This window comes from Cupressus sempervirens, chromosome 3, assembly GCF_028749045.1.
Source record: "Cupressus sempervirens isolate cs-2001-9-10 chromosome 3, ASM2874904v1, whole genome shotgun sequence".
Lineage (NCBI taxonomy): Eukaryota > Viridiplantae > Streptophyta > Pinopsida > Cupressales > Cupressaceae > Cupressus > Cupressus sempervirens.
The window spans coordinates 1089776869-1089791217 of record NC_143120.1 but is presented as its reverse complement, the minus strand read 5'-3'; positions in this window follow the sequence as shown (position 1 = coordinate 1089791217).

Genomic DNA, 14349 nt, shown 5'->3' with positions numbered 1-14349 from the left:
TGGTATATTTTTTCACTATATTAAGTGGCAAAGTGCTCCAAAGGACCATAGATTGATTAAAGGATATTAGCGAAAATAAACAAGGTCTTGGCAGGAAAACCCACAACACATCACCCCAAATCATTAAGTACATAACACTAAAAAAATAATACTAAAAAAGATTACAAACCAAATTTTGAAGGCAACTAGTAAGGAAAAACATTACTAGTAAAAAACTATAACACTTATATGTAGAGCCATTTTTGATGAATTTAATTTAATATGTCTCCCCTTGTAGGTGTATCTATCTTCTTTCCTTTGACTTTCTCATCCTTCATACTCATTGAACCTTTCTTCTTCTTCAACTCATTCTTACTTCCCAACATGACAACCTCTGTAATAGCCATCTACACTAGTTTCTTATTTATCATAAAAAAGATTGTTTATGACATTCTTGATGCATCCATTTTGTTTTATGTTTCTTTCACACCCAAGAAAATTCTAGATGTCTTTAATTTATGAATTTTGATACTCAAGTTCACCAACCCTAAAATACATGAAAACCCTAGAACTCACCTTATTATCTTTGCGAGTAGTATGTTCCTCTTCCTTGTCTTTCCTGTAGTCCTTTATAGTATTCAAAACTTTCACTACCTCATTGAAGTGGATCTAAGCCAAAGGGAAATTAAAAAAATGATTCTACAAGCACCAAGTTTAGGGGATTCTTGTGATTTTCTTCATTTATTTTAGTTGTTTCTTCATTAAAAGAGAAGTCTTCAAACAGTTCATTAGCATCATCTTTAGTATACATTTGTCTATATCCTCCATAATCTTAGCTACCAATATAACATAGTCCATTCAATCTTACTTTTTTCTCTTGAGTATGCATATCTATTCCCTATTCCAAGCTCATTGTTACATATGTTAGTCACTTTGGGGAGGGGGGAGAAGAATGGATATTCTCAAGTGACTTGTTCATTACCCTTTCCAAAGTTATAATTGATATTTTAAAGGTTAGAATTAACAAGTGTACTAGTAAGGTTTTAAATCTTCATTGAACGTGATTTACAGAAAATATCTACCACTAGCAGAGGTGTGTCATTGTCTATGGTAAGTTTACTATTGTTATTTGCTATGGGATATCTTAGAATGAAAACAAAATATTTTAACTGGAGTACCAAAAATTAGTGCATGAATCATGATTGACTTATTATAGGCAAATTGAATGTGTTTTTAGAAATTTTCAAACTAGTTTTTTTGGAAACCATAATTTTTATAGTTTTAGGTTGTCATAATTTTTTTTTTGGAAATAATAGATTTTGTAATTTTTTATAGTCATTTTAGTCATAGATTATAATAGTTTTAATCATGTATAGCAATAAAGTGTGTGTATATATATATATATATATATAGTATTAATTCACTAGTATTTTAATAAATGATATAAATGTAAAGATATTTTTATAACTTAACAAAATATTAGTATAAGAAAAAATATTAAGATGAGAAATTTTTGTTCTAATACTCATAAATAATTAAAAAATTGTACTAGATTTTAACATAATAACAAAATATTCATTTCTATACAATTTTTTTATTTTTCATTTAAAATATAAAATTACATATAATAAAAACCTATAGGTGCATATTATAAGAGATATTTACAAATGTGATATATCTCCATATTAATTGTTTCATACTATTAATATATATTAACAATTCACATTTAATTGTTAGAGAAAGGCAATATAGAGGTTTCTTCTTAAAAAAGGGATCTTATAAGAAAAATAATTTGAGTCTATCATATCTAACATAAATAAATTATATAATATTAACACACAATAAATGAGATTAAAGCTTTATAAAAATTATAATTTATGAAACAAGGGTTAAATTTGATTGGTGCAAAATAATATAGCTATTGCACTCGTTTTAGTTGATGGTTTTAGACATTACTTCTATCTATTTAGTTTATAATTTGAAGATTATCATAAAGAGTTTTATACATACTAGTAGAATTTCTTTAAATCTCCCATTCATAATACTTTTACAAACTTTACAAGTGTACAACAAGCTTTGATTACTCTAAAAAATATAATTTTTCTTTACGGGTTGGGGTTTTACTTTCAAAGTGGTTTTCCTCATACAAATCACTATGTTGTAGAATTATTTTTTGTACATGAAGGGATGCTATCTTAATCCAAAAAAAGGAAAATATAGAAACTGTATTCCTTACATTTAGTATTTGAGGCGAATAATCTTCAATTCTAGACATCAAAACTATGTACTCTTAACTTATATTAAATTGATAAGATCCTTACACGCACTAATGTCTTGTTGTATGAAAAATAAAAAGTGGTAAAGAATATAAATGAACATTATAAATACTAAAAATTAAGACTTAAAATTTCAAGGTATAATATAAAATCCAATCTTGTTTCTTTTTCATAAGATGAGTGAAATACAAAGGCCCAGTGTGTGACTAGGCTATACTAGATATGATTTTTTATTTAACCATACATAAACAAGTGAACATTTTATCTTTCTATATAAGAAAGATGATAACTATAAAACTAAGCTTTTAATTATATATCATTAGGATAGAGGTTGGTGATTTAGTATTTGTGTTGATGACTACTTTCGACATGATATCTATATATTTGCAATATATTGAAGTGAAGATGGATGAGATAATGATGAGATAAATTTGAATTTATTTCCAAAATTTCTTGGATTCAATGGAGATGAAAATGAGATTTTAGCACCTCTAGAGTTAGATTTATATCTAATTTGGATAACTAATTTAAGAGGGGTGAATTTAGAGCTATTGAATTCTCCCAACCCATATGTATATTGATTCATCTTCTGGATTTGATTGTGTGGGGAATTTTTAATCATCAACAATTTAAATCACACAAAATGATCCATCATCAAAATGTATGAACATGTTAAAGGGAACATATGTTTAAATGGAGGATTAAGAGGGAAAGAAAATTAACTTAATAATAATAGATATTTGCCTACAAATAAATGCCATGGGAGATCCAAAGTTCTTTAATAATATGAAAATTGAAATGTTGTGACTACAAAAATATCAAAATATGGCACACAATCATACGCATCTTCATACAAAAATATCAACAATTTTAAGGAGACTACAAAGAGAATAAATAAAAATTAGAATGGTTTTCATGATGAGCCTATTAAGTTTTATGAAAAAAGTGGGGATCGTCTTTATTGTACCTCGACAACACATACATCTTTAGACATGTTGCTCATAAGACTATATTTATTTCCTCAAATAACTTCATGATGAACTCATATCATATACACATTTTAATACTAAATTATTTTTATATTAAATATAAGAAAACCAAAGTAATTGTAAAAGAGATTGGAATTTTTTTTTGAACTTTGTGTTATTCCTATGAGGATTCAACTATGTATGTTTTTTGAGTCAAACTCATAGACCAATGTTCATGAATGGTAGTTTATAAGAACTCATCTCTCATAAGAATGAATGGAACACTTAACACTCATTGTATCTAGTTGATGCATACAAATGTGCAATACAACTCCAACCCAAGCATAGTGAACTATGGAGTTTTCTCAATGGTTAAAAGCACTCAACATGCAACCCCACTTGCAAAACCTTGAGCAAGTGTTCTATCTTATGAACCATTCATCAAAATGACCCTTATGCTCATTACTTAATAAGTAAGAGATATTTTCCATAGCTAATTAAATTGTGATATTGCTATCAAAATTCAATATGGGTCTACAAATTTGATTAAAAAAGCTACACAATTTGATTTTAAGAAGAATACCACATTTGAATTACTATAGAAAATATTTCCTACTTAAAACTTTTACATAGAAAAAGTTACTCGAATGCTTTCATGATAAATAATTGAAATAAAATATATTATCAATTCTATAAATTATTAATCCCTGTCATTAAGGTAGGAGACTATAGTTTTCATTGCACTTCTTTTCTATTAGTTCCTTTCGTAAATGGTGTGGAAGAACTTAAATCTATATTTGATGTATGCTTTGAAACATAATATTAATATAAATTAATTTCTAGCTAATTTATCTTGTTTTGTCATTGGCCCTTGTCAATTTAGCCTATACAAATTTTGAAAAAAAAAAATCTCTAACAACAAACAACACAAATGGTGGCATTTGTGCATTTTTTTAACAATCCACATGCCTAAGATGAAAATTGTACATTTATTTAGTAACCCATGTGCCTAATTTGTACATCCACATTTAGCATGGTCCTTTAAACGTGGCATTCTCCTAGTTTAGGGCAAGCAACTATAGGTAAAATTTTATAATAGTAATTCACAACATTTGCATAGTCAAAAACATACTAGAAAATCACCTGTGACTATGTGATTTTTAGATAAATTTTAAAGCCAATCGCTGCAATTATACTAAATGCCATGGATTGTGAGCAAATTGACCTTGTAATAATTTCTTTCTTGTGGATTCCCCCAAGTGTGTTTTTTTTATATTCCTTTTTATGATATGCCTATAATTATATTGACTATATCAACATTCATGGACACAAATAGAGTGTAATTTTTACTTTTCTTTTAATTTTGATTATTTTATCTCTCCAATCAACACTCTTTCATCTTAACTTTATCTTTGTTTAGCACATTGCAGGTCATATTTGGCACGTAGTATTGAAGTTTTCCTTTGAAAAACCCTCTCAAACTACAAAACATGAGAGATTACCTTGCATTCTCCCCAAGCTTTGAAAGAATAAGTTTTCTAGGGCTAATGAATGAGGGCATTATTTTCTAACCGGTGCACATGGGTAGACTAAACCATAAGTTTAAATTAAGCAACCCCTATAAAATTTATTTCATATATTTAATATTTTTTCCTAATTTCCTTTTTATATTTTAGAAAAATCCTAAGAAATCACTTATATATCTTTAATCTTTAGTATGGTTTTTCTCTAGATCTCAAATTTCAGTTTCATCTTACTATTAGTCTTTATAATCACAACTGATCATTTTTTAAACTTAAACGTTATTTTATTATTTACTTAATCTTCTATCAATATTTTTGTTTTATTATTTTATTGTAACAAAATATTATTTTATTGTAACATTTTTTAGGAGTAAATTTCTGTTTTTTACACACAAACTAACAAAAATAGATAAATAGATATCTGGAATGTTCTTCAAGTTCCACAGCCCCGTCAATGAAACTGCAAATTCAAATCCCGCTAAGCTTGCTCAATGCAGATTTTGCACACGACTCGATTCATCGCCAGTGCCATTTTCTCTAAACGAGGTTTCCATGGGAACACGACAGTGATAATAACAGCAGTGAATGCGGCATAGATGGAATCTGGCAGTATTTTTGAGCAGCTTACGAATAGATATGAAATTGAAGAAGGAACAAAGCACCTTCACCATCTTCACTCAGAAACATATGATCCATTTGTCTTCTTTTATTTTAGTTTATGAACACATGTAAAGATGGACGATGGTCTTAGTCATTATATCAAGATAAAGAGGTCAATTCTTTATTGTTCATTTTATTAAAATAGATTGCTTATCTGGACAGTTCACTTTTGGTGGATGTTAAATCTGACACTCACTCTGTCCTGCCAAAATCAAGCCATAGCAAGGATATAAGTTTTTTTGTTTACTATTTAATAAAAAGCAATGGTTTTTTTTTTGAGAAAGACCCGTAAAAAATTAACTTCCTTTCTTTACAATTGTTCACAAATAGCTAAAAATTAGCTTGTGCTTATTAACTTGGATAAACATTGGACCAAACTATTAATTAAATATATTAAATTTCTTAATTGTATTTCTTTATTTAATTTTCCAATACATATAAATTTAAAATTTAAGATTCTTTAATTTAATTTAATGATATAATAAAATAATATAATATTTATTATTGAATTGGAATATAATATCCAATTAGTTTAATATATTTAAAAAATAAATCTTCCTTTTTCAAATTGATCTTACATTTTCCTCAATAAAAAGTCTAAAAAATAAATATCTGATCATTCTACAATGTTAAAGCTATGATAAATTAAATTGTTAATACTTTGAACAATATAATCAGAATTAAAACTCCACCTTCTCATCTATCTACTTCCTAATCCTTGCACCAGACAGAGACTCAAGCTCTCTCAGGGCTCTAACTCTTGTTTCTCATTCAAGTAAAAGTTACTCTAACACAGTAATGATAAATAATTGGAATTGAACGGTTTAAGGATTATACAGATTTAACAAATGCAATGCGTTGACAGACACGTGTCCGGCTGTTATGAAACAGCTGGAATCGTATCTAGGAATATGTTTGTGTTATCAAATAGCGTCCATGCTCAAATCTGTAAGATACCAGAGGCCATATAATATCTTAGTTTTAAGAATGGAGAGGTGTTTATTAGGAAACTTCTTTGCAGTCTAATCTATGCAGACATGACAATGCATTTATTTATTAAAAAGATGCCACTTCCAATAATTGCAATGCAATAAATTTGGATGAACCCCAAGTTTTCTGGTTTGCGGCCCCCACATATCAGATTTCAATGTACATTTCCGTGCAAATGAAAGCTGTATCCAGCTCTTTATAATTTAATTTGTAACACTCCATGAGCCCGAATTCACTATTGCAAAGTTAATACAAAGATGAAATGTGTCCCATTGTTTCAATGCACATGAACAAGTGGATATTGTATTTTATGGACATGCTGGGTGATATTTATAAAACTAAATTTATAGTTGTATATAGTTATGACGAAGAGTGGTGATTTAATGTTTGAGCACTTGAGTTCTTTTAAAATGATTGCTGCTTAGTTGCCCTACCGTGGAGTCAAGATGGATATAGATAATTTTAAAATATTTTTATGTTCTCTGATGAATATCTAGCACATCTGAAATCAAATGGATAGATATTTTTTATCATTGATTGTAGAGGGGATGCAGATAATAGGTTGTGAACTTGTTAGTGTGAATATTTTTTTTTAATGAAAGATCAAGAGAGAAGGAAGTAAAAGTGATGTTCGTGATGAACTTTTGAACTAAAAGAGGGGTCAAAAATTATTCAAATAAGAGGAAATACAAAGCATAGGCCTACCAAGATCGACTGAGTAATCTAATTTTTGTGCCAAAGCAGAAGTAATTGGTCTTTATTCACAATATTTTGGTTTTGCATTTGATCAAGAGCTCATCTAACAAGATAATCCACTATTTCATTCCAAAGAAACACACAAATTAAAAATTCGATATACATCTAAACATAATTGCCAACTACATCCTCAAATGATTTTGATAATGAAATTATGTGAAGAATATAATACTACCTTTATTATAACTTGACAAAACTTATATTAATTTTTTTTAAAAAATTGACAAGACTAAAAACTTTGATTTATATAAATAACTTCGTATTAAACTTATATAAATACATTGTTTAAATACTAATCCATTGGTTGTACTAAATATAACAAAATCAAATAAATACTAAAACAAATAATAAAAACTTTACATTGCAAAATTAAAGGCTTATTAATTATATAAATAACTCAACAAAAAATAATAAAATATCTATAAAATTGGAGTTGACTGTTGTGAGGAATAAATATATTTAACAAATGCGCTGACAGACGTGCATCTAGTTTTTCCAATAATAGGTGCTAACAATTAGTATCCATGTTCAAATCCGTAAGATATCGAAAGAGCATATATCTTAATACTGAGAATTGAGAGATATTTATTTGGAAGCTTCTTTGCAGTCTAATCGCTCTCCAATTTTCAACAATACTAACAACAACCTGTCCTATTTACATATATGCAGTTATTGAAAGGATTTTAAAAATAGAGAAATAAAAGTAGACACAAAACGAAAATACACAACACCAGATTTATCCTAGTTCACTACAATAGTGGCTACGTCCAGACTGCAGAGTATTGGATTAATGTATAAAAGATAAGTACAAATGAGCAGGAGCGGCATATAAAAAGACTCCAATAATATTACATATGAAAGGTCTCAGGAAACCAAGAGACATGCTTATTGGAGGGAAGAAAAAAGTGACCGTTGGCCTTCACCATATCAACAAACTCACACCTGAAGGACAACCAATGCTACAACTGATCACCCAATACCCTGTGCAAAGAATGAATGATCTATCTTTTCTTCACAAGCCCAAGAGAAGTTCTAGCACATTCGAACTTCTCTTTGGCGACAACCTTCATGAATATATTAGCCGGATTGATCTTGGTATCAATCTTGACAACTTTCAGCTTGCCCTCTTCGACTGCATGACGAACAAAGTGAGCATGTGCATCAATGTGCTTGGAGCGACATTGTGATGAGTGATTATGTGCCATGAAGATCACACTGCGGCTGTCACAAAACAGATTATATTCACTTTGATGAACTTTCAAGTCACCAAGTAACCGCTAAAGCCAAATCATTTCGCTTGCACCTTCGGAGAGAGCTAAGTATTTAGCCTCAACTGAAGAAAGAGCAATGCAATGTTGCAATCATGAAGCCCAACTAATCGCAGCTCTGGAAAACATGAAGGTATAACTAGTGGTAGATCTTCATTTATCCAAGTCTCCGAAAAGATCAGAATCAATGTAACTTGGTAGCTAAACTTTGTTTCCACCAAAACATAAGATATAATCTGAAGTGCCTTTTAGATACCTTAGTATCCATTTGACGGCTTCCTAATGAGCTTTTCTGAGATTGTTCATGAACCTGCTCACAACTCCCACCGCATGAGCAATGTTGGGGTGAGTAGAAACCATAGCATACATAATGCTACCAATTGCTGATTTGTAAGGAATTTTCTCCATAAATTCTTTTTCTTCTTGTGTTTTTTTGACATAATTCAGAACTTAATCAAAAATGACCAGCAAGAGGAATAGGAGCTACTTTTGCATCAGCCATGCCAAATCTTTCAGCAACTTTTTCAATGTATTTTTTTTGAGACAAAGTGATTTCCCTCTTTTTCCTATCCCTTGTGATTGTCTTGCCAAGAATCTTTTTGGCCGCCCCTAAGTCTTTCATTGCAAATTTGCTTGCCAATTTATCCTTCAATTTATTAACTATTATTTTATTTGTGCTAGCTACTAACATGTTATCGACGTAAAGAAGAAGAATGACAAACTCACCACTTGGTAGTTTCTTGAAGTAGACACATTGGTCTTATTCACATCTTGTGAAATAATGCTGAGCCATGAAGCGATCAAATTTTGCATACCACTGTCTTGGGGCTTGTTTGAGGCCATACAAGCTCCGATTTAATTTGCAATAAAGATATTCATGTCCCTTCTTTACAAACCCTTGAGGCTACTCCATGTACAGTTCCTCTTCTATGTCACCATGTAGGAATGTGGTTTTCACATCAAGTTGTTCTAACTCAAGATCCCACATTGCTACTAACCCCATAATAGTTTAGATAGTTGTCATCTTGACAACTGGTGAGATGATTTCATTGAAATCTATCCCTTCTTCTTGATAAAATCCCTTTACCACCAATCTGGCTTTGAAGCATTTTTTGCCTTTTGCTTCCTCTTTCGCATGATATACCCACTTGTTCCTGAGTGGTCTTTGATTTGGTGAAAGAGAGACCAAATCCCAAATTTGATTCTTGAGTAAAGAATCAATTTCTTCACACATTGCAGCTGGCCATTTTTCACTGTTTACATCTTTGAGTGCAGCTTTATAAGTGGTTGGTTTGGAGAATTTAGAAATCAAAGCTAAAGGCTCTACCTCTTTAGCAAATAACAACTCATAATCTGAAAATTTTGTTGGAAGTAATCTTTCTCGAATAGACTTTCTCAAACCTTGAGTATTTTCTTGTTCTCCTATATTTTGAATAGTAGTCCTTTCAGGATAGACATCACTTTCATTTTTATAAGATCCTGAAATGGTCATATCACATAACTCATGAGGGCTTCCTTTTGACACAATGTATCATCTTTGTTGTGTATTGGAACTATGAGATTTATTTCCAATATCATGTTCTACGATGTGATTGTAGTGAGGGTATGTATGATCAAACACCTGATGACTATTTTGAAGTGTGCATTCTCCTTGTGATGCTAAATGTCCCTGCAATGTATTTGTGTTGAGTGCCTCAAAGCTAGTATGTGATCTATGTTGGTTTGGAGACATGTTACCACTGCCTGGCATATAACTTGCACCATGAGAGGGGCTTTGACTACTGGAATAACCTGTTCTTGGAAGATGCCATGAAACAACCCCCTCTACATGAAATTGCTCCCGAGAATTACTAAGATGCTGGTTTGTGCTCCCACATTGGTCTGTGCTCCCACCATGCTCAAAGGGAAAACATGACACATGTTCACTGTGATTACCTTGCACAATAACATCCTATGAATCAATTTGCACACCCTACGAATTGACTTCTATATGTGGAATATGATTTCTAACCTGCAAATTACTTGCACCCTATAGATTGATTGCTATAACCTGTGTCTATGGAATGGCTTTGACAACATGTGGATTAACATGTTCAACCTACGGATGTTCCAATGTTCCTTGCAGATTATCTTGCCATGAGTTGGCCTTGGTGGACATATCTCCTTCTACAGCTCCTTGCAAATCCACTTGCTCAAGCCCAGAGGCAGGTACTAAACTGAGAGAGATCCTAGATGTTTTCAATGTTATTAAGAGGTGCATTTTCAATGTAATTGAAATTGCTCTGTCTTAGATATTGCCTCTTGTTAGCCATGTTGTCATGGCTCTGCTTTTTCACCAATTGTATAATAGCACATGGCTTGCCCATTTGATTAGGAACATGTTCAAAATCCATTGAAGTTACTATTGGTTGTTAACATCTGTTGGTTGTAAACACAAAACTTACATTGTCATAATTTCCTAAGTTGAAGAGGGAATCTTCTACCTCAGTATACCATGTATCCTCTAAGGAAGAGACTAGGACAAGAGAAGGAACTGATGTAGGATAGAGATTATTTTTGGGATATAGAAACTGCATATTACCATGTTGAGAGTGTGTTCCATTACTCATCATACCAAATAAAGGAATGAATTCTTTGTTAGGAGTATCATCTTTAGAATGAGGAAATACCTTCTCATTAAAGACAACATCTCTACTCCTAATGATCTTCTTTTCAGCTAAACTCCAAGGCTTGAAGCCAAACTAATCCTCTCTGTATCCAATGAATATGCAAGGCTCAGATTTAGGATTCAGGTTGCTTCTCTTTTCTTTGGGCACATGTGCGAAAGCTTGACAACCAAAACCTTTAAGATGAGAGTATAAAATTCTTCTACCTTGTCATTCCTCTTTTGGAATTCCAAAGTTCAACCTTGAAGAAGGCCTCCAATTAATGAGATATACAATTGTATTACATGCCTTAGCCTAGAATTCTTTTCCCAAACCTGCGTTTGAAAGCATACACCGAGCTTTCTCCATTATTGTCCTATTGAGTCTTTCCACTACCCCATTTTCTTGAGGGGTGTATGGGACAACTTTCACCCTTCAAATACCATTATCTGCACAATAATTGTCGAACTCCAGTGATTAAAAATCACCTCCATTATCTGTTTTCAAAAATTCGATCTTATGGTCTCTTTGGTTTTCAACAAGAGTTTTGAAAACTTTAAACTTAGAAAAAACTTCAGATTTATTTACCATCATATATATCCATACTTTCCTAGTACAATCATCAAGGAAAGTAACAAAAAATTTTGCACCTCCTAAAGAACTTACCTCAACCGGACCAAAGACATGAGTGTACAAGTTCCAATAGTTTTTCCCTAAGATTATGTCCATCTTTCAAGAAGCTGACCCGTTTTTACTTTTTGTAAAGGCAATGTTCACAAAATTCCAAATTTGTTGATTAGAGACCCGTTAGTTGATCCCTTTTGAGCATTACCTCAAGGCCCTTTTTCTCATGCTGCCTAATCTTTGATGCCAAAGTATTGCATCACTACCCATGATTGTCATGATAGCCCCTAGTTTAGTAGACCTTTCAAGAAGGTAAAAATTACCAACTTTGTTTCCCTTGGCAATGGTTCTCGAACCCTTGGTAACTTTCCAAGTATCTAGATGTAAGGATGGATAATATCCTTGTGCAAAAAGTTGACTGACAGAAATTAGATTTCACATTTATTTGGGAACATGGCAAACATCTTTTAACAGCCATTGTCCTCCATCTTCTAGCTGTAACAAAATGTCACCTTTGCCAACTATTTCATAGGATTTTTTGTCTCCAAGAAATACCTCTCCAAATTGACTTTCATGGTAATTTGTGAAACAAACCATACATGAAGTGGCATGGAAGGAAACTCCAGAGTCTATCACCCAAGATTTTGATTTTGAGTCACTTGTAGAAAGAATTAAAATGCTTTCATCTTTCTCATATGCTATATTTGCTTCAATGTTTCTCAAATTTTCTTGTGCTTTCTTGTAAGCCCAATAATTTCTATTTGTGTGGCCGAGCCTACCACAAAACTAACATTCTCCATTCCTACCTCTTGACCTTGAATGATTGGGTGATCTAGATTTCCTTTGATTGTTATGGTTATTACCTCTATGATGGCTTCTTCCCCTTCGCTCAGTGCTGACCATGGTGAGAGCACCACCGGATGAGGAGTCTTTGTTACTCATTCTCATGTCTTTACTTAATAAAGTGGCAACAACTTCATCGTAGGCTAGCTTTGACTTTTTAGAGTTTGAAGTGCTTACAACTGTAACTATGGGATCCCAACTGTTAGGTAAAGAACATAACAAGATAATGGCTTTGGCTTCGTCATCTTTAGTCATACTAATCGACATTTCTTGACATAGTAGAGTATTCAAATCATTTATATGATTTGACATCTTAGTCCCTTCCTTCATTTTCAGTTTGTAGAGTTTCTTCATAATGAAGATCTTGTTTACAATTGACATCGTCTGATACATATTTTGAAGTTTGTCTCAAACTTCTTTCATTGAGTTTTCATTTGAGACATTGAACAAGACATTTTTCGATAGCGAGAGAAAAATTGATGCCATCGCCTTCTCATCCATCTTTTACCAATCTTCATCAGACATTGTAGCTGGTTTCTTAGACTTTCCTTTGATTGCGATTGATAAGTCTTTCTTAACCAATAATAATATAAAATTCAGTACACAACTTGTACACGATAATCTATTTTTATTAAATTGTGTACCCCTCTCTCTCAAATTATATATATTATTGTTGAAGTATAAAGTAATTTATTATTTAACCCCCATCATATATAAATCATTAATATATATTGTTGCTAAAATAGATAACTATATTTCGTATCAACAAATAATTGCTTACATAAATTTTAGCCTAAAAAATGAAATATGGAGAACCTTAGAACAAAGGGCTCCATATATATATATATATATATATGAAAATGTAAAATACTTAAAAAATTATTATTTGACACTTAATCATGAGAGATATCATTATGGCAACATTATGGACTATTTATAAAGAAAATAAAACCATTGATTGTATTTAAGGATGAAGAATGTATTTTAAAGGACTAATTATAAGTATCAATATTGAATATTTAGTATTAAATTGTAATATCTAATTATATAGTGTATATATTATAGTATTAAATTAACTTTTTAACCTAATTTTAAAGAACATATTTGAAATAAGTGTATATGTCATTCAATTATTAAAGCTTAAGATATTATGGTGGGAGATATAATTATCACACCTTCATATTTCTCTACAAACTATTTATAATAAAATAAAATTATTGATTATACTTAAGAGATTAACTCATTTTTAAAACATTAACTAGAAGAAATAACATTCAAGATTAAATTTTTATTTTTATTTATTACAAAAACCATAACGATGACTCAAGAGTTGTTGCAAACCCTAGAAAAGTTGTATCAAAAGAAAATATATTTTGGATAGAAAGGCACTTAGAAGTATTTGTGTGTCTAGCACAATTAGTGACATTTAATATTACAAAAGTGAAGATGACTGAAGAGTTGATTTAAACCCTACAAAAGATGTATCAAAAGCCCTCCACTTCAAACAAGGTATTTCTTATGAAGCATTTATTAAATATGAAGATGATAAGAAGTGCATCTAGTGCAAATAATTTAAATGAGTTTAATATGGTCACTAGTCAATCATCTTATGTAAATATTAATTTTGATAAAGAAATTAGTGCTCTCTTGATTTTGTGTTCTTTTCCTAGAAGCTATAATGGCTTGGTAATAGTTTGTGTAATTATGTTTCTTGATTTACTACCCTAAAATTTGATGATATAATTGGTGTTATTATGAGTGAGGAAACCCGTAAGAAAAGGTCAGATGGATCTACATCAAGAAGTGTTTTGATTGCA